At 41.1% G+C, this 24,185-nt stretch overlaps 1 pseudogene; it reads left to right on the top strand.

The window, feature by feature from the left end:
* Positions 1-5,173: 5,173 nt before the first annotated feature.
* Positions 5,174-21,848, top strand: LOC148056607 (cysteine dioxygenase type 1-like; annotated as a pseudogene).
* Positions 21,849-24,185: the final 2,337 nt, after the last annotated feature.

The raw sequence follows: 24,185 nt of genomic DNA, 5'->3' as shown, positions 1-24,185 counted from the left end.
CTAGAGCTAGATGTTCCAGTTGCAAAAAAAAAAAAAAAAAAAAAGTGGACTTAAAGTAGATAATGTCTTTCCCTCAGATCCAGCTTGGTAACAGAGCTAATAATACTGGCAACTCTTGGGAATTAAAATGCATTAAGAGCTCTCTGGCTCTGAAACAGGAAACCTCAGAGAAGAGAAGGGTTCCAAATAGAAAACTACATAGCAAATATTGTTAGCACTGGAGAGTCTAGGCAGGACTTTATTTAGCTTTCTCATATAAATATTGCAAATTGAAAGAAAAGGAAACATATTTTTTTTTTTTTCCCACAGTGTATAAATGTCAGTATTTTATATTTTATTTATAATATATGCACCTTCCACATAGCATACTAACATTCCACCAAAATTAGATACAACTAATTTCTTTCACTAGTCCTTTCTAGGCTGTGCGGTTGAATGTCTCACAGCTCTTCAGTGCAGTTTATTTGCTTCATTCAGCAGTACACATGCTGTTTAGCAGTTGTTACCTGTTCAATGTATGGCATGACTTATGGGGTATACTCATATACTTGATTCTTGTATTTTGTAGTCTGATTATGTTTCACTACATGATCTATGATACTATTTGTTCTCAGATCTTTTTTGTGAATCATTGTGCAAGCAGCAGATTATGACACAAAATCTGTCACGTACTGAGGGATGTATCTGATTTATCAGGTTATATGATTGAGGGGAGGCTGCAGTTCTGTTCCACAGTCCCAGAATGAGTCAGCCCATTTGTATGTAGTGCTCCATGGGATTCACTGGTTATTTAGCTTGGTCTTCTAGATCAAAGTTTAGGAACTGCTACTTTAAATGGTGACATTGCTATATATTCCCAAATAGCAGAGTTACATTTGCAACAAACATTTACTTATGTTTCCTCCTGATTCTAACCCAAAAGGTCTTTTCTGTGCAAATGGTATTCTTCCAAGAGTTCAAAGATCTTCACAACTTTTTTGCCTCGGTCTTCACCAGCAAGTGCTCTAGCCACGCCGCCCAATTCACAGAATCCAAAGGCAGGGACTAGGAGAATGAAGTACTGCCCACTGTAGAAGATCAGGTTCAAGACCATCTAAGGAACCTGAATGTGCACAAGTCCATGGGACCTGATAAGATGCACCCGAGGGTCCTGAGGGAACTGGCAGATAAAGTTGCTAAGCCACTATCTATCATATTTGAAAAGTTGTGGCAGACTAATGAAGTTCCCAGTGACTGGAAAAGAGGAAACATAACCCCCATTTGTAAAAAGGGAAAAAAGGAAGACCCGGGGAACTACAGGCCAGTCAGTCTCACCTCTGTGCCTGGCAAGATCCTCTTGGAAACTATGCTAAGGCACATGGAAAACAGAGAGGTGATTGGTGACAGCCAACATGGCTACACGAAGGGCAAATCGTGCCTGACAAACTTGACGGCCTTCTACGATGGGGTTACAGCGTTGGTGGGTAAGGGAACAGTGACCGTCGTCATCTACCTGGACTTGTACAAAGCATTTGATACTTTCCCGCACAACATCCTTGTCTCTAAAATGGAGTGTTGTGGTTTAACCCCAGCTGGCAACTAAGCACCACACAGCCGCTCGCTCACTCCATCCCCGGTGGGATGGGGGAGAGAATCCGAAGAGTAAAAATGAGAAAACTCATGGGTTGAGATAAAGACAGTTTAATAGGGAAAGCAAAAGCAAAACAAGGAATTCATTCACTCCTTCCCATCGGCAGGCAGGTGTTCAGCCATCTCCAGGAAATCAGGGCTCCATCACACATAAGGGTTCCTTGGGAAGACAAACGCCATCACTCCGAACGTCCCCCTTCCTTCCTCTTCCCCCAGCTTATATACTGAGCATGACGTCATATGGTATGGAATATCCCTTTGGTCAGTTGGGGTCAGCTGTCCTGGCTGTGTCCCCTCCCAACTTCTTGTGCACCCCCAGCCTACTTGCTGGTGGGGTGGTGTGAGAAGCAGAAAAGTCCTCGACTCTGTGTCAGCACTGCTCAGCAATAACTAAAACATCCCTGTGTTATATCAACACTGTTTTCAGCACAAATCCAAAACATAGCCCCATACTAGCTACTATGAAGAAAATTAACTCTATCCCAGCCAAAACCAGCACATGGAGAGACATGGATTTGATGGGTGGACCACTCAGTAGATAAGGAATTGGCTGGATGGTCACACTCAAAGACGAGTGGTGTCCCTCAGGGGTCTGTATCGGGACCAGTATTATTTAACACCTTTGTCAGGGACACGGACAGTGGGATTGAGTGCTCCCTCAGCAAGTTTGTGGATGACACCAAGCTGAGTGGTGCAGTTGATACGCTAGAGGGAAGGGATGCCATCCAGAGGGACATTGACAAGCTTGAGAGGTGGGCCCTTGCGAACCTCATGAAGTTCAACAAGGCCAAGTGCAAGGTCCTGCACCTGGGTCGGGGCAATCCTAAACATGGATCCAGGCTGGGTGATGAGTGGATTGAGAGCAGCCCTGCGGACTCGCAGGTGCTGATCCTGCTAAGGGACTTCAACCACTATGACATCTGCTGGAAAAGTGGCACAGAAAGCTGCAGTCTAGGAGACTCTTGGAGTGCACTGAGGATAACTTTCTAATCCAGGCGATAAAAAGCCTGACCAGAGGAGAAGCATTACTGGACCTGTTGCTCACCAACGCAGAGGAACTTATTGGAGAGGTCAAGATTGGTGGCAGCCTGGGCTGCAGTGATCATGCCCTGGTGGGATTCACAGTCTTGAGGGATATGGACCAGGTGAAGAGTAGAGTCAGGACCCTGAATTTTAGGAGAGCAAACTTTCACTTCTTTAAGGAATTAATGGATGGGACCCGCTGGGAAACTGCCCTCAGGGATAAGGGAGCAGAACATAGCTGGCAGCTCTTTAAGGGCATTATTCTTAGAGCACAAGAGCTCTCAATTCCCATGTGTAAGAAATCAGGCAAGGCAGGCAGGAGACCAGCATGGCTGAGTAAGGACCTCCTGGTCAAACTAAAGTGTAAGAAGGAAATGCACAGGCAATGGAAGCAGGGACATGTATCCTGGGAAGAATATAGAGATGCTGCCCAGATGTGTAGGGATGGGATCAGGAAAGCTAAGGCACAGTTGGAGCTGAATTTGGCGAGGGATGTGAAGAATAATAAAAAGGGCTTCTACAGGCATGTTGGTCAGAAAAGGAAGACAAAAGAAAATGTACCCCCCACCCCAATAAATGAGATAGGGGATCTGGTGACAACCAACATGGAGAAGGCTGAGGTACTCAACAACTTTTTTGCCTCAGTTTTCACTGGCAATTGCTCTTCACAAATCTCTCGAGTCCCTGAACCTCAAGGCAGGGACTGGGGGAATGAAGTCCCTCCCACCATAGGAGAAGACCAAGTTTGAGACCACCTGAGGAACCAGAACATACATAAGTCCATGGGACCCGACAAGATGCATCCCAGGGTCCTGAGGGAGTTGGCTGATGTACTTGCCAAGCCACTCTCCACTGTATTTGGAAACGTTCAAGGACAGGCTAGATGGGGCTCTGAGCAACCTGATCTAGTTGAAGATGTCCCTGCCAATTGCGGGGGGGTGGGGGGTGGGGTGGACTAGATGACCTTTAAAGGTCCCTTCCATCCCAAAGCATTCTATGATTCTATGATTCTGTATTTGAGTGGTGTGGCTGACATGCCTGAGGGATGAGAGGCCATTCAGAGGGACCTGGACAGGCTTGAGAGGTGGGCCCTTGCGAACCTCATGAAGTTCAACAAGGCCAAGTGCAAGGTCTTGCACCTGGGTTGGGGCAATCCCCAGTATCAGTGCAGGCTGGGGGATGAAGGGATTGAGAGCAGCCCTGCGGAGAAGGACTTGGGGGTACTGGTGGATGAAAAGCTGGACATGAGCTAGCAGTGTGCTCTCGCAGCCCAGAAAGCCAACCGTACCCTGGGCTGCATCAAAAGAAGCGTGGCCAGCAGGTCGAGGGAGGGGACTCTGCCCCTCTGCTCTGCTCTGGTGAGACCCCACCTGGAGCCCTGCGTCCAGCTCTGGGGTCCTCAGCACGGGAAGGACATGGACCTGTCGGAGCAGGTCCAGAGGAGGGCCACAAAAATGATCAGAGGGCTGGAGCACCTCTCCTATGAAGAAAGGCTGAGAGAGTTGGGGTTTAGCCTGGAGAAGAGAAAGCTCTGGGGAGACCGTATTGCAGCCTTTCAAAACTTAAAGGGGGCTTATAAGAAAGATGGAGACAGACTTTTTAGTAGGGCTTGTTGTGATAGGACAAGGGGTAATGGTTTTAAACTAAAGAGGGTAGATTCAGACTAGATATAAGGAAGAAATTTTTTTTACGATGAGGGTGGTGAGACACTGGAACAGGTTGCCCAGAGAGGTTGTAGATGCCCCATCCCTGGAAGTGTTCAAGATCAGGTTGGACGGGGCTCTGAGCAACCTGATCTAGTTGAAGATGTCCCTGCTCATTGCAGGGGGGTTGTACTAGATGACCTTTAAAAGTCCCTTCCAACCCAAACCATTCTATGATTGTATGATTCTATATGTGCAATAGTTCATTTCTACAGGGATAGAAATATATAATTTTCAGAAATAAAATGAAATTGGTAAAATGCTGTGAACTCCTTTATAAGAAACAGAACTGAGAATGTGAAAACAATTCCCATGCTGTGTGTATTACAATGCTCTCATTTTTTTTATTTTTCAGCAATGGATACCTTCAGTGAATGAGGCTAGAATACGTTAATTACAGTGTGTACTCAGATCCTTGTGCCATTTCTGTCAATAGGACATTAGCAAAAATGTAAACTGGAGAGCTGCATGTTTTTTTCCTAATGATTCCTATTCAATCAAACATTCATCTCCTATAGAAGTTTTCAGGATCAATAAGCAACGTCTTCCTGCCCGAGGGGGTAAAATGAGACCTATCTTTCACTGCTCCGGTTCTCTTCATGGACTAATTATGTCCACAGAGTACGGAAAACCAGATTTTGGAAAACGTACCAGTGTAGCCGGCTTTGGGGCAGCCCCATTCCCGGGGATAGGCACGGCGGGCCGCGGGCCCGCCCGTCGTCGTCCGGCCCCTCCATCCGCCGGGGCGGTGGTAGGCCCCTGCCGTGCCTCCCGGCGCATTAAGGCAGTCGGCGGGGCTTAGCTGGGAAAGTTTGGCTATGAAGCAGCTGGTGTAGACGGGGATGTAGAAAGCGCAGAGTCTGGCGGAGCTGGTCCGCATCTTGCATTGGATATTCGCTGAAGACAAAGTCAGTGTGGAGGAAGTGCAAGCGCTCATGGAGCCGTACGAGAACAACACCGAGGAGTGGCTGCAGTACGCCAAATTTGACCAGTACAGGTATAACCCTCACGGGGCTCCGCCGTGCGCGCCGTGCCTCTCACCACGCAAACGGGGTAGGCTAAGGGGCTGCCGGAGCAGAACCACGGGGGAAGCCGTCCGGCCGTGGCAGCCCCGCTCTCCCGTCGAGGCTTGGACCGAGCTCCCCCGGCAGGAGCCTCGCGGCGTAGGGGCGTGGCAGGGAGAGGGCGGGGCGGCGGCCAGTGGCAGTGCTCGCGGGCATAGCCGGGCGGGTGTCTGTGCCCCAGCTGCGCTGCAGGATCCGGGCCCGGCGGCGGCTTCACCTGGACTCCCGTCCTGCGGCTGGGCGAGCCGGCCCCCGCCTCGGTTTGGTGCCGCTCCAATCCGCGGGGCTTCAGAGTTTTTCCTGGGATCAGTGATAACCCGCAGAGTAGACAGAAACGTGCTAAAGCAATAAAAATTAAAAAAAACCTCTCAAAAAACCCAAGAAAAATAAACTCGCAGAAGAGAGTATGTGCTTCTCTATGGCCACAGAATTGCCTGCAGTGTCTCAGTGGTACCTCTCTGGCAGCAGCAATCATCTCGTGGCAGAGCTGGCAGTGCAGGATGAGGCCGGGGCCTGCGACCTTGATCCACTGCCTGCCCTGCACCGCGCAGGGAACCTGGGGAAACGGCACCCCCTGGCGCAGGCTTGGCACTTCCTGTAGTGTACTGGTTTTGGCTGGGATGGAGTTAATTTTCTTCATAGCAGCCCATATGGTGCTGTGTTTTGAATTTGTGACCAAAACTCTGTTGACAATACACCAACGATTTAGCTATTACTGAACAGTGCTGTCTGTTTTTCACTCTGCCCCCCAGCGAGTAGACTGGGGGTGGGCAAGAGGCTGGGAGGGGACACAGCTAGGACAGCTGACCTGAATTGACCAAAGGGTTATTCCATATCATATGACATCACGAACAGCAATAAAAGCTGGGGGGGGGGGGTGGGGTGTAGTCTTTCGAAGGCAGTGATTGCTTGGAGAGTGGCTGGGCATTGGTCTGCTTGTGGGAGGTGTGGTGAGTAATTGCCTTTGTATCACTTGTATTATTTTTTTCCTCTCTTTCCTTCACTTATTAAACTGTCTTTATCTCAATCCTCAAACTTTTTGGTTTTGCTCTTCCAATTCTCTCCCTCATCCTGCTGTGGTGGGGAGTAAGTGAGCAGCTGGTGGATGTTTAGTTGCTGGCTGGGGTCAACCCACCACGCTTAAGTATTTCTCAGCGTGCTTTTGCATGAATTGAACTTTTCTTTTTAACCTCTCTATCATGAAAGCATCATTCATGCTGTTGGTTCTGAACTGGAGGAACACACCAAAATGAGTTTTGGGCTTTGGTAGATGTTTGATTCCTATAAAGTAACTTGTGTGTGTACACCATGCTGTTCTGGCTGGTTGTGAGCAGTGTGTTGTCTCTCCTTTGCTCGAGTCCCTTCCTCTGTTGGGCTAGTGCAGGCTGAGGCTTCTTGTTGCTTCTCAGTAGAAAAGAAAAGATCCATTAAGGTTTTAAGTTGTTCCTACTTTGCTAACAGCTAGTTAATTCCTGCTATTGGTGGCTTCCCCATTGTAAATTTAAGTATAAAGACAATGTATTTCAGCACTTCCTTAAAAAAAAACCAAAACAAACCACCTTTTTAATTTCTCTATCATGAAAGCATCATTCTGGCTTGACTTTTTAAAAATCTCCTTTCTTACATTGACTCTTCTCCATTCGGAACAAATCACAAAATTGTAACAGAACACAGGAAACTAAGAATTAGAAAAACAAAGTGTGGCAACATTAGAAGTATTCATGACAGCCTTTCTTTTGGCCAGCCAGACCTGCTCTACAGAAATAACAGCACCTGAAAAGTTCAGTCAAATGCCAACATTGATTGCTTATGTTTTGACATCATAGGAAAAATATGTCTACCTAATACATATACAGATTGTAGATGGAGTAAGAGGCAGCATATAGATATAAATGTAACACTTTGAAAGTAATTTATGAGTGTCCTATGTTGATTAAAATGAGATTAAATGTTCTTATGAGGAAACTAATTTAAAAAAGTCCAGTTGACATCAGCATACCTTCTGTGTGCCCTTGCTTGCAACCTTTAGGTGAGAGTGAGGCTTCTTGTCATAGGCATAAACTTTTGCTTTACTTGGCATTCCTGTGAATAGCCCATGACTAAAGCTAAAAAGGAATCGAAAAGTCCCAGTTGGTTACTTGCACCATAACAGCTAGAAGCACCAGCCCTGGATCAGAAGAGCCTCACTATGGAAAGTAATGTATAAAGCAAAAACCCAGTCCTTTCTACAGGGAGCTTCTCAATAGAATGACACAAGTGACAATTTGGGACAGGCTTGTGGGGGAGTACAAACAAACAAACTTCAAATGTTGTGATACAGGGTGTTTTCAAGCCCTGAGAGCAAATCAGTCTAGAATACACATATGGATAAAACCCCTTTAGAAACAAGCTTATTCTGTGCTACCTTTAAGTTAGTACAAGAAAAAATCTTCTAAACAAATTCTACTATGTTAAACTTTGTTTAGAAGTGGATGCTGGCAATAATTACACCACAGGTATTTTATCCATGCAAGAATGCTGTAGTACAAGATGTAGCATTTTCAAGAAAAATGTAAGAGTAACCATGCATGGTAAGCCTGACATCTTAGTTTTCTTTTTCTGCCTAATACAACGGAGGGCTGTCCAACAGAAAGGAAAGCCAAGAATATATAAAAAGGAGCTGTAGAAGAATGTAACCATGTATCTTTTTTTTTTTTCATTGCAGTCTTCTGTTTCTAATTATAAGCCAGCTGCTGAAATGACTTCATTCAATAACTATTTTGATTTGATCCTGTCTTCCACTCTAGTCTCAGACTCACAGTTCTCAAACTCCAATCATCTATGTAATTGAAAAGCTATATGACTATCAAATATTAATTGTGTCCATTTTTTCTTCACAGAAAAAGTACATTTACAAAAACAGCTTAAAAATTAAATTTCAATTTTTTCCAAGTAAAACTTGGTTTTTAAGACAAAGATTTTTATATGTTGCAAGCTTCCTTCATAACCATGTTTGTATACTTTTGTCTTTCATAGGCATAGCAGTACTGAGTATTCTTAAAAAGCAAACACTTTGTATTTCAGGTATACAAGAAATCTTGTGGACAGTGGAAATGGAAAGTTCAACTTGATGATCTTATGCTGGGGTGAAGGGCATGGCAGGTTTGTATAAAAATAATCAGCCCTACATGAGCTATTAGAAAATGAGGAAACTAAGCAGTATAGAACTCCCTAGTTATTCCTGTGGTATAGCAGTCCTGAATACTTGCTATAGTATTTTTTTGCAAGTTTGTACCTCATAGACTCTTCTAGAGCATTTAAAAAAAATGCTCTGGTCTTCTACCAAATCTAAGTTTCCCTTCTGTCAGTTTTCAATCCCAGAGTAGGCCCTATGGGCATTGAATAGACCCTGTTTGTTCTGAGAGATGTGCCTCACTTTGTTGCAGAAGCAAACTTGGTACAGTTTAAATAGTCTTTATTATCTCATGTTGTTTAAATCCAGTCTCTGTGACAAGATGAGAAAAGTGGGTTTTGGTTAGAACTGTGGGGTGTGATTGGGGAGCCCCTTTTTAGTGGCATTTGGCTTTCTTTAGGTTCAGACATTCTACCTTCTCCCTCGAAACAGGCCACAATGCTCCTGTGGCCTCTTGAATTGTATACGCAGACCCTACACTGGATTTCGTGGTCCTGTAAAAGTGAGGGCAGGATCTGTCCCTTGGAGGGTCTTTGATGAAATGTTGGCTAAAACAAAATATGGAATAACAGAACTTGTAGGTTTTGAATGATTATCCTTGCACATAAATAGAAAATGCAAAGAGTTGTTTTTTTGCTTGGTGGTTTTTTAATTGAGCATGCATATTGAACGTTTACAGTATTCTCTCAAGGATGCTGTGAAGCTATACCCAGAGAGATGTAAGAACCAAGCCCACCATGTCTACTTGTGGGCTTTTTCTGCAAAGACTGTAATTTATGTCAAACTGTTTGAGTTGGATGGGCATTTACTAGGAACTAGACTGAGATCACAACTTGTTTTTGCTTCTTATGAGGATCAAGTTGTTCTTATGGCTTGTGGAAGGAGCATGACAACATGGCATTTGAACTGTTCTATGCCTGAAGCAAGCTCTGCTTTCTTGGCATCTCAGTTTGTAGGAAACTAACATTTGTTTGTTGAAAAAAAAGTAATGTACAAGTACCAAGTTTTTGATTGAAACTCATTAGCACTATACTTCAGGGAGGGCCAAATTTCCCCCCACCCACAATGAGTGGAGAGCTTTCCATTTGTCCTTATCCCACTGATTTTTGTAACAGTTAGGCCTCTATTAAAAAAAAAAACAAACCAAACCCAAACACGCAAACCAAAACTAAATTGCATGTCTAGCCCATATGTCTCTAAGGTAGCAATTAAAACATACTTCTGAGCAAGCAGACAGATCAAGCAAGCAGACAGCTCCTGCTGTTGTTCATGTTTTGCCAAACGAATGAAATTAACAGCTTACTGTTGTTAGTTGTACTTAGTACTATCAGAGTGAGAAGTACAGCATTTTCTTTCTTCAGCAAACTCCTATGCATCCCAGCAGTAAAAAGGCCATGGAAATGAAGCCGAAGTAGCTCATTTCTACCATGTTTAGGGAGGGAACATGGTGGGATCTGCAAATATATTAGGTATATTTGCAAGTCTATACTGGCCTCTGCCTAGGGTCACTGTGAAAAGTATCTATTTGTCCACAACAGTTTTGTGTTCTGAAGAGTTTTTTCTGTTCTCCTTCCTCTGGTTTTCCATTGTATTTGTCTCTGGCAACATCAAGCTGACAGATAACTGACTTTTTTTTTAGTCCTGCTGTATGTAAGCTTATCCCATACATTTCTAATGCAGCAGTTTTAAGTAGACATACCTTAGCTACTGTGAATGTTTGTTTCCAAGATGTCTGTGCATGACAAATGTGCGATAGCATTTCATTCTAGGGCTATTTCCAGATACAATATGCTGTGCCATCTGTCCTGTTTGCTGTATTTAAATTAAATATGTATATCAAACTGAGTTTGGTTATTCTTTTTACTTATATAGCAGCATCCACGATCACAGTGACTCGCACTGCTTTATGAAGATCCTCCAGGGAAATCTAAAGGAGACTCTGTTTGAATGGCCTGAGAAAAAAGGGAATGGTGAAACGACTAAGAAATTGGAATGAGTTTTGAGGGAAAATCAGTGCACCTATATTAATGGTAAGCTCTTCTAATACCTTGTTTGATAGCTACCCATCCATGAGTCTGACTTCTAATAGAAGAGTTCATGTACTCTCTAAGTAGGCTCTTACCTTTAACACTATTGTACTTCAACAATTGTGTGTGAAGCCATTAGAACTTGGCTCTTTAGATTCTGTACAAATCTGTATTTAGATTCAGTAAAACAAAACACTTCCTTTTAACTCACTCTTAAGACATTAAAACAATTGCTTGGTACTTAAAAATGCTAGCCAGCTCCTCTACACCAAGCAGCCTTCAGCACTGTAACTATCTGAAATTGCTTGTTTTGCACCAGGAGGTGCTGGTTGATTATGATCCCAGTAAGAAAGGCACTCGGACTCTGAGATATCATTTAAAATGCTATTTATTAGAGCTAACACTCTAAAGAAAGAGAATAGTAAAGATAAGATTAAGTCCCTTGAGGTGCTGTGATTCCTGAGTGGTTTAGCATCAAACAGCCCTCCAATCCATGCGCAGCATACCATGCAGACCCCATTCATAGAAAAGATTCCTCTGTTTTGGTCATTTGAGCTATCATAGGATTGGTGGGGGTGAACTCTGGAACTCCCTCAGTTCAAGGGGGTCACATCCACAGCATCATATTGGGTTATGGATTAGGCCAGGGTGAGGGGCATGGAGGAAACTTTAGTAGTACTCTACAGCCCTTTGAAGGTATGACACATTAAGTGAAAGTACAAAATTCATAGGACAGGAAATGCAAGAAAGAGCTTGACGTGTCTGCTGATGGAAGGGACATTCCCTCACCTGGGACATGCATTCTCAGGCTTGTTTAGGTTTTCCTCCCTATGAGGTTCTTTCTAATGCAAACAATTACATTCTGTGTATATCTGATCCAAAGCTTTCTTGGTTGTTTAAAACAAATTTGGTATCTAAAACTCTGGGACAGTTTGAATCTCTGCCATGTTTCATACTGGATAAACAGATAAAATAAGTCGAAGGAAAACACTAATAATGTGTTATTTGATTGCCTTACTACTTTAATAATGACCTTTGTGTTTCTATTGTGTGCTGCTTGGTTGCTGTTGTACTTTTAAGGTTAAAACCTACTAAATTTAGTCTATTTGAATCTCCCATTACACAAGCGTACATTTAGGACTTTTCCCCTCACATCCTTTATTTAGATAAACTATGTTAATGACACTTAGGGCTTTCACTTCAAATGTATCAGAGTTAAGAGTGTACTTATGATTCTCAGAGTACCATGCCTACATTGCACAATACAGGTCTTGAATATTATATAACACTAATTCAAGTACATAGGCCTGAGTTGTTTTTACAGCAGAAATCATAAACTTCAATTCAAGGTCTGTCTTGAGTAACTCAAACTCTGCTTCAGTATAGAATGGAAATGGATGTTTTTGTGGATTTGATTCTTCATATCTTATATTTTTATGTACTACCTTGATTTCTACTCCATCATCCCAGAAAATGCCATTAATTCATTAGTAGCCACACAAGACAGTACCTTGTTTTATTACCTGTTCAACTATGCTTACTATTCATTTAAGATTGGAAGTATGACAGTCATTAGTAATTTGTCATATTAGTCAAAAGACCACACAAATGAAAAGACTGTCCTACCTCAAAGTAATAAATTGGAAAGATTAATGAAGCAATGGATGTCTACAGTAGAAGACAACTATATCTCCACTCAAGCCCCAAATACAAGTAGCTAACTCTTAATGTGATTGACCTCAGCCCAATAAGGATAATTAACAATACAAAACCTCTTTCCCTGTAAAATGCTTTGCTGATTTTTAGAAACACAAATCTTCCTGCTTCTAGAACAACAGCATCTCCTAGGAAAGTAGCCTTTCACTCATTTGGGAATGACAGCTAGTAAATTACTGATAGCATGGCTTTCCTTAAGCTGCTTTGGATTTCTATTGGCCTTTATCCCATAGTAGATAATCTATTGACTTACACAAAGTGTTGAAGGTGATAAGGTATTCTGAAGTGCCAGTGTATTTAGGAATCTGTGCTAGAGAAGAGCAGTCAAATTCCCTGTGCTGAGTTATACATTGCCCCTAAAGGGGCAGGTGTGCCTAACTGGCTTGTTTGTGAGTCTCAGCTTAGATGGCACTTTTCCAGGCATTTGAGAAGTCATTAAATCTGTCTATTAATACAACCTTTTGTTTCATGTCCTCACTTGTGTAGACTCCATTGGCCTGCACCGTGTGGAGAACATAAGCCACATGGAGTCTGCTGTTAGCCTGCATTTGTACAGCCCATCCTTTGACAGCTGTAACACCTTTGATCAAAGGACTGGATACAAGCACAAAGTTAAGATGACATTCTATAGCCAGTTTGGAGAAGGGACTCTATGTGTAAGTATGAGATAACACATTCCCTGCCAGGCCTTTGACACCAAGCCTTGTGTAGGGACAGGACAGAGGGATTGCACTTGTCTGTGCAAATCACAGCATAACCAGCCGGTCAAAAGAGGTGATTATCCCGCTGTATTCAGTGTTGGTGCGGCCTCACCTTGAGTATTGTGTGCAGTTCTGGGCCCCACAATTTAAAAAGGATGTGAAGGTCCTTGAATGCGTCCAGAGGAGGGCAACAAAGCTGGTGAAAGGGCTGGAAGGCATGAGAAGCATCTGAGGACACTGGGTTTGTCTAGTTTGGAGAAAAGGAGGCTGGGGGGCACTCTCATTGCTCTCTACAGCTTCCTGAGGAGGGGAAGTGGAGAGGGAGGTGCTGATCTCTTCTCCCTGGTATCCAGTGACAGGACGCCTGGGAATGGTTCAAAGCTGCTCCAGGGGAGGTTCAGACTTGACATTAGGAAGCATTTCCTTACCGAGAGGGTGGTCAAACCCTGGAACAGGCTTCCTAGAGAGGTGGTCGATGCCTCATGCTTGCCAGTGTTTAAGAGGCATTTGGACAATGCCCTTAACATGCTGTAACTTCTGGTCAGCCCTGAAGTGGTCAGGCAGTTGGACTAGATGATCGTTGTAGGTCCCTTCCAACTGGAATTATTCTATTCTATTCTAAGAGTATTAGAATGTTAAACCCAAAATAAGTTCAATAATCTTTTAGAGAGTCATATGAAGAGTTTTTGCTTCCTACTGGACAATCTATCTAAACAGGTGGAGACTCAGTTTTAGATAGTATTCAGCATAGTTCTTCCTTGACAACATATCTTTGTCTCTTTTTCTCTCTTATGACAGAATATTTGCAGGAGGAATTCTGAGTTCCAGCCTATCTCAATCATACATGCATAGCTAGATAATTTTGTGTATGTGTGTGTGTGTTTTTTACCTTATGTAGAAAGTTAGATAGTTCTCAGTCAAAAGCTAGAAAAAAACAAAGATTCATTTTACTGTTAGATTAGTTTGACATCGAGTTTGTAAATATATGGTGTCACTTTCTGTCTGTGAAAGATTAAAAATCTGTCAAACAGCAAACATTTCTTGCATGGGCTAATGAACCATGGCGATACATGTAACAGGAATGCACGTGGAAGCAGGCACAAAAAGACTGAAGAAAGCTGCAAAGTAAAGGAAAATCAGGTGTATGTATTTCTTCTTTGCATATAGCTGAGACAAGTTTCTCTTGAGGTAGTTAGCAGAGACAATTTTTTTACCATTATTAGAGGCTGTAGATATGGATGTAATTACAGGCAGATAAAAATGAGATCTTATGATTGGAATAACATTTCCTTTTGTTTGAGTAGTAAAACAGAAAAAGCTGTTTCAACATGCAGTCCTCCCTACTAATGATTTTGATAGGTGTTTTCTTAAAATTCCTTAGTCTGTGTGGTCATCATACCTTTCTAGAAATCTAATTGCATATTACAGTTAAAAATTCCACTTCACCATCACAGAATCATTTAGGTTGGAAAAGACCCAATCATCGAGTCCAACCGTAAACCTAACGCTGCCAAGTCCACCACTAAACCATGTCCCTAAGTGACATGTCTACACATCTTTTCATCATTTAATTTTCACTTAAAGTACATTCCACAGCGTGCTTTATCAAAAAGCATGTTATCTTGCTGCTCAGACTCATCTAACATAGTATAGCTTCAACATTTTAATTACCTCAGCTTTAAAAATCTTTACTTGGGGCTTTGATAGATTTTTACATAGAAACCAGCTCTTGATATCCAGCTAATATCAATTCTTATTTACTTACCAGTACAATGGTCAATTTTTTATAGATAAAAAATGACTGAAATAAGCAGTTCAGGTGATAATACAAAGTCATCTTCATTTTCACTGTCCTTCATACTTGAAGAACTGGCCCTGAACAACTTTGGCACCTGTAAAACACTCAAAGGGCAATAAAGTATACTTACTACTGACACAGTTTCAGCATTATGTGATTTGTGCTAAGTCATGCTGTGGAGGAAAAAAATCACCAGACCTTAAAAGCACTTGAATGTATCCTTTCTTTTAAAGTTCATTGCATTTTCTAACCTCTGTTGTCATGTTTTCAAAACTGCAATGAACAAGAAAAGAAATTAGTTTGTTTGTTTCTAAAAAGTCAGCGCGCTACTGTCTATGCTCATAATAGTTGAATAAATAAAAACCAAAACACATCCAAACAAAACACCACAAGAAAACAATGCAACATTTAAATAAATGTTTGGGATAAACCCCAAATTTAGCTTCACCCAAAATTAAGCATTTACTTTATTTCCACGTGTACAGCCTCACAGAGGAAGAGGTGCAGAGCTGCTGCAGTACAAGGAGTAGATCCTTAATAGGAATCAGAAGAAAAGAGATTATGGGGAAAATTCTGGTCTCCGTTACCTTCTCAAATATGCCATGTACACTGTTGCTGAATCACAAGTCTGTCTTATTGACAACAAGAATTTGTGAGTCTGTACTCATAAAAGCATAGTATTTTGATTTTCAACATTTATTTTTTAAAATATATTTGCAAGTAAGTTCAAATTAATTAGAATGTGGGGTTTTTAATGTCATTTTCCATGTGTTTTTCCTTTTTTTAAGGCAAATTAGTGAAATAAACATGATTTGAAAAGTTACAAAACATGTTTACATTACATAAATATGCTTCTACACTGCCACAACAAAGCTCAAGATATCCCCAGAGCAGTGAACCATTGCAGGGTTCAATTTTTTCACAATTTCTGCCGAATTTGCATGTTCACAATTTCAGACACAATGTCCTTTCTTTAGCTGCCTTCCATTGTTTCTGTAATACACAAGAGGGAGCTATTGTTTGCAGCAGCTTTCCAGTGCTCAGTTTTTGTTGAAAGTATACTCTGTGCTTAAGCTTTCCTTAGTATCAAATTTGCTCTTTCAATTGACTGATAAACGTATGTCGCAAAGTTAAAAAAACACTGACAGTCTTGGTCATACATAATGTAGGCATAGATCTAAGAAATGTGTTACAACACCAGTGTGAAATGCCTCAGACTTAAACACTGGTCAGGCTTCCAGTTGGTCAGTGAAATCCATGTATCACTTTAGGTACCAGGACTCCCTGTATAGCGTGTAGGGATCTCCAAGAGTGAGATTCACAAAAACAGCAGCATTCTGAGCAGAGAGCTGCAAAAGCTACTCAATAGGAAATGAAGAAAAAGATCATCCAGGACAAACATGGCTTGCTCTTGGCAACAGAAAGGAATTAATCTCCAGTTAACATTCACAACTCTCAGTCCTCTCCAGGGGGTAGGTACATACACCAGCCTTTTTTCACAGTGTGTAGTGCTAGGATGAGGTGGTGGTGACTGTCCCCGCTAATTCAATGTCTTCAGGATTGGAAGGCTCAGGTAAGAAAGGCACATTCAAGTCTCTTCTCTGACTGAGGCTAGACTTCAATTGATTTTGTGAAAGGGAGAGACCTGGGGAAGGTCTAAAAAAAAAAAACCTCAGAAAAAGACAGAGAATGAAAACTTGACTGCGGTGAAGTAGATACGAATAGTAAAGGATAAACTGACCAGATTTTATGTAAAGAATCTAAAGCTTAGGTATACTTTCTGCATTACTGTGGTGGGTTGACTCCCCTCTCCTGGGGGATGGGGAGAAAAAATAGAAGGAAAGTGAAAAGACTCGTGGATCAAGATAATGACAACTTAATAAGAAAAGCAAAAGCTGCGCACAGAAACAAAGCAAAAAGAGGTATTCATTCCCTACTTCCCATCGGCAGGCAGATGTCTAGCCACTTCCTGGGAAGCAGGGCCTCAGCACACGTAATGGTTGCTTGGGAAGACAAACACCATAACCACGAATGTCCCCCCTTCCTCCTCCTTTCCCCTGGTTTTTATTCCTGAGTGCGATGTCATAGGGTATGGAATATCCCTTTGGTCAGTTGGAGCCAGCTGTCCTGGCTGTGTCCCCTCCCCACCTTCTTGCCCAACCCCAGCCTACTGACTTTTTGGGGGGGAAGAGAGAAAACCTTGATGCTGTGCAAGCACTGCTCAGCAATAGCCAAAACACTTGTGTGTTATTAACACTGCTTTAGCCACAAATGCAAAGCACAGCACCATACAGGCTGCTATGAAGAAAGTTAACTTCATAACTTCATCCCAGCCAGACCCAGTACAAGTGCTCTTCTCAATGAATTGCATTTCGGTTTGTTTTGATCTGTTTTTTCCCCCAGTCAGGGCCTAATTCTGGCAATGCCATTACATTTACCTAATGAAAGACAGACATGTTCTTTAATATGTGCAGTTTTATCTGCTGAAATTTAAAATACTTAGGACATGATATAAAACTCTTTAAAAAAACTAGTCTGCTCTTTGCAACTATATATAGTTGGTCTAATAAAATATATCATTTTCTCTACAAAAATTGTTTCGATTAAAGCATTTTAAGCAATATTGTGGCTATGTAATGGACAGGTTTTAAAAGACCAGCACCTTTATACAAAAATTATTATATATTTTTTTTTCATTTCTGTCAGATACATTTAAGTCAAATGTAACATTTCCTGCCTAAATTGTTCTACCAAAAAGCATCACATTTCAAGTCACACTTCAACCTTGCAACTTACTGGAAGTAAAGCAAGATAAGTACTCAGACTTTTTGAAATCAAAACTTTGAAACATAAACACTTGCTTTGAGAGAGAGCAGGCAGATTGGCTGTTGTCTGCATTCTTGAGCAACGACAAAAAATTGTATTTGGATAGAAAAGAAATCTTAAACCCAGCTTTGGGGACCAAGCTAGGACATCTGGCAGGGCTTGATAGGGTTCCCCTTTAGCACTCTTCCATGTGTTGGGAAACATAACCACTTACAAGGGGAGAAAAGACAGATTTTTGTTGGTCAGTCATAGAGGTTCAAAGACTGTTTTGCTTTCCTTAGATACAGAACACTCTCACTTTTAACTGAGGTCAGAAACTCAGTGCTCAGGACTTCTAAGGAGTAATGAAAATTATTTCTTTGAAGTGTGTCGCGTTAAATGATTACACCTTTACCAAACAGCTGAAATAAAGTTTAACCTTCACAAGTTTGAAAGGTCTTTGAGAAAGTAAACTTGCATTCATAATTACATTTTTAAAGGGAAAATGAATATGGAAAAATGTTGAACAAAATTCACATGAGAATTCAATATTTGCTTGTTTCCTTTTCATTTTAATGTTTATTGACTATTACGTGTGTAAGATAACAAGTGAAACTAGATATTTTGACTTGGACTATTTTCCTCCTCTTGATTGGTAATCAACTGGCAATGTTTGTACCTTTTGTGGGAAATTGGATCTGGCTTACAGAAGAGAGTTAAATGTTAATCATTGGGTCTCTTTCATGAATTCCTGTAAATGGAATTCCAGTAAGGGGAAAAGCGGTAGCTAGTCTGGGCCATCCAACTGTCTGACATGACTTCATGCTACAAAAATGTTATGGTTTCAATGAGTGTTTCTGGAAAGCTCACTGGAAATTCAAGCTTTCTTCTGCTTACCAGATCTCAAAAGGACCTAGGAAGTCAGAGAACTGTAAGTTAAAATACAAAGATATTAGTGTAAAGTATACTTGTATATCTTTCATTAGTAAGAAGATGATCTACCTAACTAAAGCTCATTCAGTGCTTTCCATTTGTCTTCATTTTTTCTGCAAATAAAACACTCGGGTAAATCCCTAGTGGCTTCTGGCTATACTGGAGTCTTAATTAACTAATTCTGCAGTAAATATATAAACAAGTTATAAAGGCTTAATAATTAAAACAGTATGTAGCTTACCTACCAAGGACTTGCCCAGGAAAGTGATTGTTTACACAGTTTAAGTATGAACTATAAGAATACAGATATGAAAGTTCACTGAGAAAAAAAAAAAACCTGTTTTTTGTCTTCTGTCACAGTACATCAGAAGTTCTTGCTATCAGGAATTTTACTAGGGTAGGTGATTTCTCTTTGCAACCTGTCTTTCAAAGTGGAGTTCCAGTTTCTGTCAGAATGAAGTACAGCAGGCTATCTCTGAGAGAAAAGATAGCATAAAGGAGAAAGTACTCCTCAGTTGTCTTTCTGCCATGTACTTGCCCATGGTCACACAGAGAAATATTCAGAGCTTGGGTGACAGGTGATGACAACTTCTAACTAACAGACAGGAGGAATTGTCTACCATTGTCACTAAGAAAATAGGAGAGAAATGCACTTAGAACAGCTACACAAAATGCTTCACAAACATGTTAGAGTGATATGAGCGTGTCAGAAATCTTAATCCTAAAAAGTTCCTCAATTTGTAGACTTGCACAAAGACATTATGGACACAGTCTTCTGGAAGTGGAAAGGAGAGGAGAAGTGGAAAAGGATCAGGAAAACCCACAAAATTATTTGGACTCTTGCATGTCCACAAAAAGATGAGTAACATGCCGACTAGTTTAGAGCACAGAGCAATCTTGGATTTCATATGATGAAATTGTGGTTGTGCCAGAAGATAAGCCATAGAATCATGTGTTCCCTTTTGAGAAAGAAAAGGGACAAGGCAAAATATGATGACAAGGACTTCTGCAGCAAGTTTATATGTGCACACCGTTTTTTAAAAATTTTTTTCACCCACCTGTGTAGAAAGAGAATAAGGATTAATAGGAAAGAGGTACAAGAATACAATTTCTCTTTGATTTGTTACATAACTAGTCCACATAAAGAAACTAGGAATGATTTTATGTGCCTCTAAATCTAAAGCCTAATCTGATGGAAGTCTCAGAGAATATGCTAGTATGAGACTGATAATGAAGATTGTTTGCCCAGAACACATTCCTTCAGAAAATCATTCTCTTTACTACAAATTGGCTCAGACAACAAATCTTCAAAAAAGAACTGTACCACAAAAGCACAGAGCTTTCTCAGTGCAGATTGCTCATGACTTCGGGCTGGAAGCCTCGTGTCAAAACAGAACAAAAGCCTGTCTGCTTAAGAGGAGTTTCTTTCCAATAATCTCTGTTCCACAACGACAAAGTTCTGCCAGCCACATGAGGCACAGGAAGAGGAAGAAGAGAGCTCAAGAGGCAATTTGGCCTTGTACCTATTCCAGCTTCAGTCATTCTTTTTGAACAAAATTCAGCTGTCATCCATGTGGAACACAAACACCTGGGAGGAAGTACAGAAACACCAGGTATTAGAGGTAGTATTGCAACCAGTGACTGCTGCGTTCTTTGTCAAGTCCTGCTGTTTTGCTAGATGAAAACAGTAATGCAAATCCTATCATAAAAAATAATGTATTAGGATGAATGAGGATATCCAGCAGGTGACTGAGACACAAGTTTTCTTTGAAACAAAGAAACAACAGGGTCAATACCATATTTTTATGAATTTGTTGTTGTTGCATTGCTTCACTGTCTCTCAGGCACAAGGAAATAAAACATTGAATGGACAATAAAACCTGTTCACTTTCTTCCCCTTAAGGTTACTGTTCCAGATCCATAGTTTTTGTTTCAATATCCCATCATTTCTCTAGTAATCATCTCATCTGCCCCTTGAAAAGGTATCTTCCCAGTACTTCCTTCTATAAGCCACCTAAACTTCAATTGCTTATCTTTTGTCTTTGTAAGGAATACCGTAAGATCCATGGGACCTAACACAATGATGTAAAATGGGTAGATATCAGTAGGTTAATAGATAACCCAGGGACTATACCAGTACTGACTATGAAACCAAAGACATCTCCATGGTTATGTTTTGAATTACATGTTGAATTCTTTGATGGTGGCTGGTACTTAATCACAGACTCGAGAATCAGAGAGTCTGTTTCAGGCACGGTCAGTAACTTCAGCCTCTCTGGTTAGTAAAGGAAGCAAAACGACCACGGACTAATTGTGCAGTCCTCCAAGGTTAGTTCTGACCCGTGTAGCTTATATGAATCTTTATTCAGTAATTAGATCTCAACTCTTTGACTCTTGTGGGTACTTTATATAGTATTTCTTCAGGGATGGATGAGCACTGAAGCAGGGATAGCCAAACTCTTCTAAGCTACGGTATCCTCTATAAAACATGGGTAATATCTTCTTATCTTGGAAGGAGTACTGAGAAGAAATACATTAAGTATTCTAAGGTGCTGAGCTACTCTAGTAATAAGGCCCACGTTAAGAACATGAAGTAGATGGTCAGACTCTCTGCCCTTGCAAAAGAAATCTCTTCTCTTTTTAGGCAACAGCAGTGCCACAAGAGAACAACTGAGAAGCACCAGCATGTGTTTGCTTAAGACCTACTGAATGTTTAACCAGGGACAGAAGACTTATATAGCTAAGGCCAACAACCAGCTATATATTTCTATACCTTGTATGTGGAACTAGAGTAGGACAGCTTCCAGGCAACCTGCAGTTATCATGAATGAATGCTGATTATGGGACACTAAGCCAACTAGTGCCATAAACTACTTCAGAGGTTAGACACCTTTTCTTAGGCTACTGTCAAGTCAGAATTAAGTAGCTTGTTTTCTGATTCTAGTCTCCTTTTAATTCCACTTTTGATACCATACTGAGAATATAAAAGATCGGTTTCTTAAACACCATCCGACACTATTTAAGAGGCCTACGTGTATGTATGCTCTGAGTGTAATTAATAATTATATAAACTTTTAAGCTTCCAGTCACCTGTATGTATGGATAGTACATTAGATACTACTAACAGCAGCGCTTTTTTATCAAGTCTTTTAGGTTTTAATGCTCTAGGCCATTTTGATAGTTTTGTGCATTTTTTACTTTTTATTTTTTACAATTTCATTTGTCAGATCTTGCTTTGAATAGGAACAACAAAGTGTTTCATGTACAATGATTTTCAAAATTGATTGGGCAAAGATTTGGTTTTTTTAATAAGACTAGTTGTACTTAATACAGCTAATGTTCAGTTTCCAGAGTATTCTGTATAGCTACTGAAGTCTTTTCAGGTAACTGAAATAAAACTGGATTTGTGCACAGATTTCAGAAGTTTTCAGCCTTTTTCTCCTGATAACTGAAGTCATCACTCGACTAATTTCCACATTATTCATGAACATCGACATCTAATTAAAGATATATAAATCAGTAACGTTGTCTTCACTGAGGTAATCCTAGTCATTTAGTGTAACAAGTACATAAGGACAAAAGTAGATTATGTGTAGCAAGTCTCTTAGTCTCTTAAGTGACTGCTCATTACTTGAGCAGCAATTTAAGTTTTAACAGCATCCTTTTTAGATGAAGCACATATTTCTCTCTTATTGACAAGTCCAGAAAAAAATATTTACTTTCTGAGGACATGTTTTCTGGGAGGCTCTGTCAAATTTTCAAAACAATGCTTAAGCAGTGTAACAAATTTTAATGAACCTATGACTTTGGGCTGCAACAATTACCCTTTGAGAGACAGTGGGAAGGCAGGAGGTGCTTTGGAACAATTCGGGGGGGGCAGGGAAGGAGAAGAAAAAGAGAAAGGAAAAGATAAAGCTGGACTAAAGACAAAAGAACAGGGAGAAGCATCAGCAGTAAAATGGAGAATGTCTGCACGAGGTGGACCTGGATGGTGTTACGAAGAGGGACCAAAGGAACACGTGGCCCAAACTGGAAGGGAAAGAAACATTAGGAGCAATGCCACTGCACACATACAGAAGCCTCTGTGTTTTTCCTGGGTTCTAGTATACCCCAAAGTTCAACATGTTTCTTTCTGATTCACTGTGAACCAATTCCTGAAAAATCTTGTCAAACCAGATGTTGGGTTTGAGCATCTTAATATGACAGGGCTCAAGTTGTGAGAGTATCACAAAACCACAGAGTGACTGAGGCTGGCAGGTGCCCCTGGAGATTGTCTAGTCCAACCCCCTGTTGCTCAGAGCAGGGTCACCTAGAGCAGGTTGCTCAGGACTGTGTCCAGTCGGGTTTTGAATATCTCCAAGGGTGAGATATTTGTCACAACCTCTCTGAGCAACTTGTTCCAGTGTTTGAAAACCTTACAGTAAAAAGTTTTTTCTTCTGTTTAAATGGAATTTTTTGTATTTCAGTTTGTGCTCATCGCCTCTTGTCTTCCTCCCCCTTCTCACAGGAAATTAGTGGTTTCACTTAACTAATTTAACACAGAGCATATTTATCATTCTTTTGCTTGCTAGCTAAAATTTAAAGGACAAACCCAACAGCTTCTTATAGAGCACAGGTTCAGTCAGGTCAGGGGCACTGGAAAGCTCAGAGAGACAGCCAAGAAGCACAGTAGCAATTAGCTGCATTGAGGCCCATTGCTATAAAGACTTTGCTAGTACTCCAGCTAGTCATACATGTGCCTAGCAAGTGAGGCAGAGGAAATATTAGCAGAAAGTATAGCAACCATCTACCCAAGTTGGCCCAAACACTGTTTAGCAATGGTAGACATGGTATTATACATTGCATAGAATAATACAGGAATTCCGGTGTTTCAGAATAAGGTACTTATCAGGTACTTAGGCCCACCATATCAGAAACATAAGGGGGTAGCATATCCAACATAAGGGACACTGATACAAGAAACCTCAAGAGAAATGATCAATTTGGTCCACAGTCCTTAGAACATATGCCACAGCTGCCGCCTTTGTTACTTCCTAAGCACTAGCCATGCATGGTGTGCTCTGTAAGGCACAAGTATGAAGCTAATACCTACCTAGAGCAATATTTAATCATTAAATATCAAGTGATATAATGAAAAATACTCACCTTTTCATTTACACAAATATGTTCACATAACCTCTACTGGCTTAAAACATAGAAACCAGTAACAGAAAAATAGCATTTGCAATTATTATGGCTGAACAGCCAATGTATTAAACCCTCCAACATATGAAAGTACACGAGCTTCAAAGCAAAGCTAACTGATCAAGTAGCAATATGCTGCAAGCTGATAATTAGTTTTTGTTGAGCTTTAAACAGGTGTTTAGTGTTTCAGATGCTTTCATCTGGGAAGGTGTTATTGAGCAGTGTCTTTATAAAATTGAAGACAGGTACTTTAACAATTACTTGGGTTACAACTCAGACCCTTGGGGAGGGAAGGACAGATAGGGAAGAGAGATGGGAAAACGCACGCACACACAGAGAAAGAAAGAAAGAAAGAAAGGGAGACATAGACAGAGAGAGAGGCAGAAAGACAGAAACTGAGAGAGAGCGAGAGTGAGACAGACAGACAGAC

Source organism: Nipponia nippon, unplaced genomic scaffold (genome assembly GCF_047370975.1).
Source record: "Nipponia nippon isolate SJK-2023a ecotype South Korea unplaced genomic scaffold, ASM4737097v1 scaffold_121, whole genome shotgun sequence".
NCBI lineage: Eukaryota > Metazoa > Chordata > Aves > Pelecaniformes > Threskiornithidae > Nipponia > Nipponia nippon.
The sequence above is the reverse complement of the archived record's forward strand: the minus strand, read 5'-3'. Positions and strand labels throughout refer to the sequence as shown.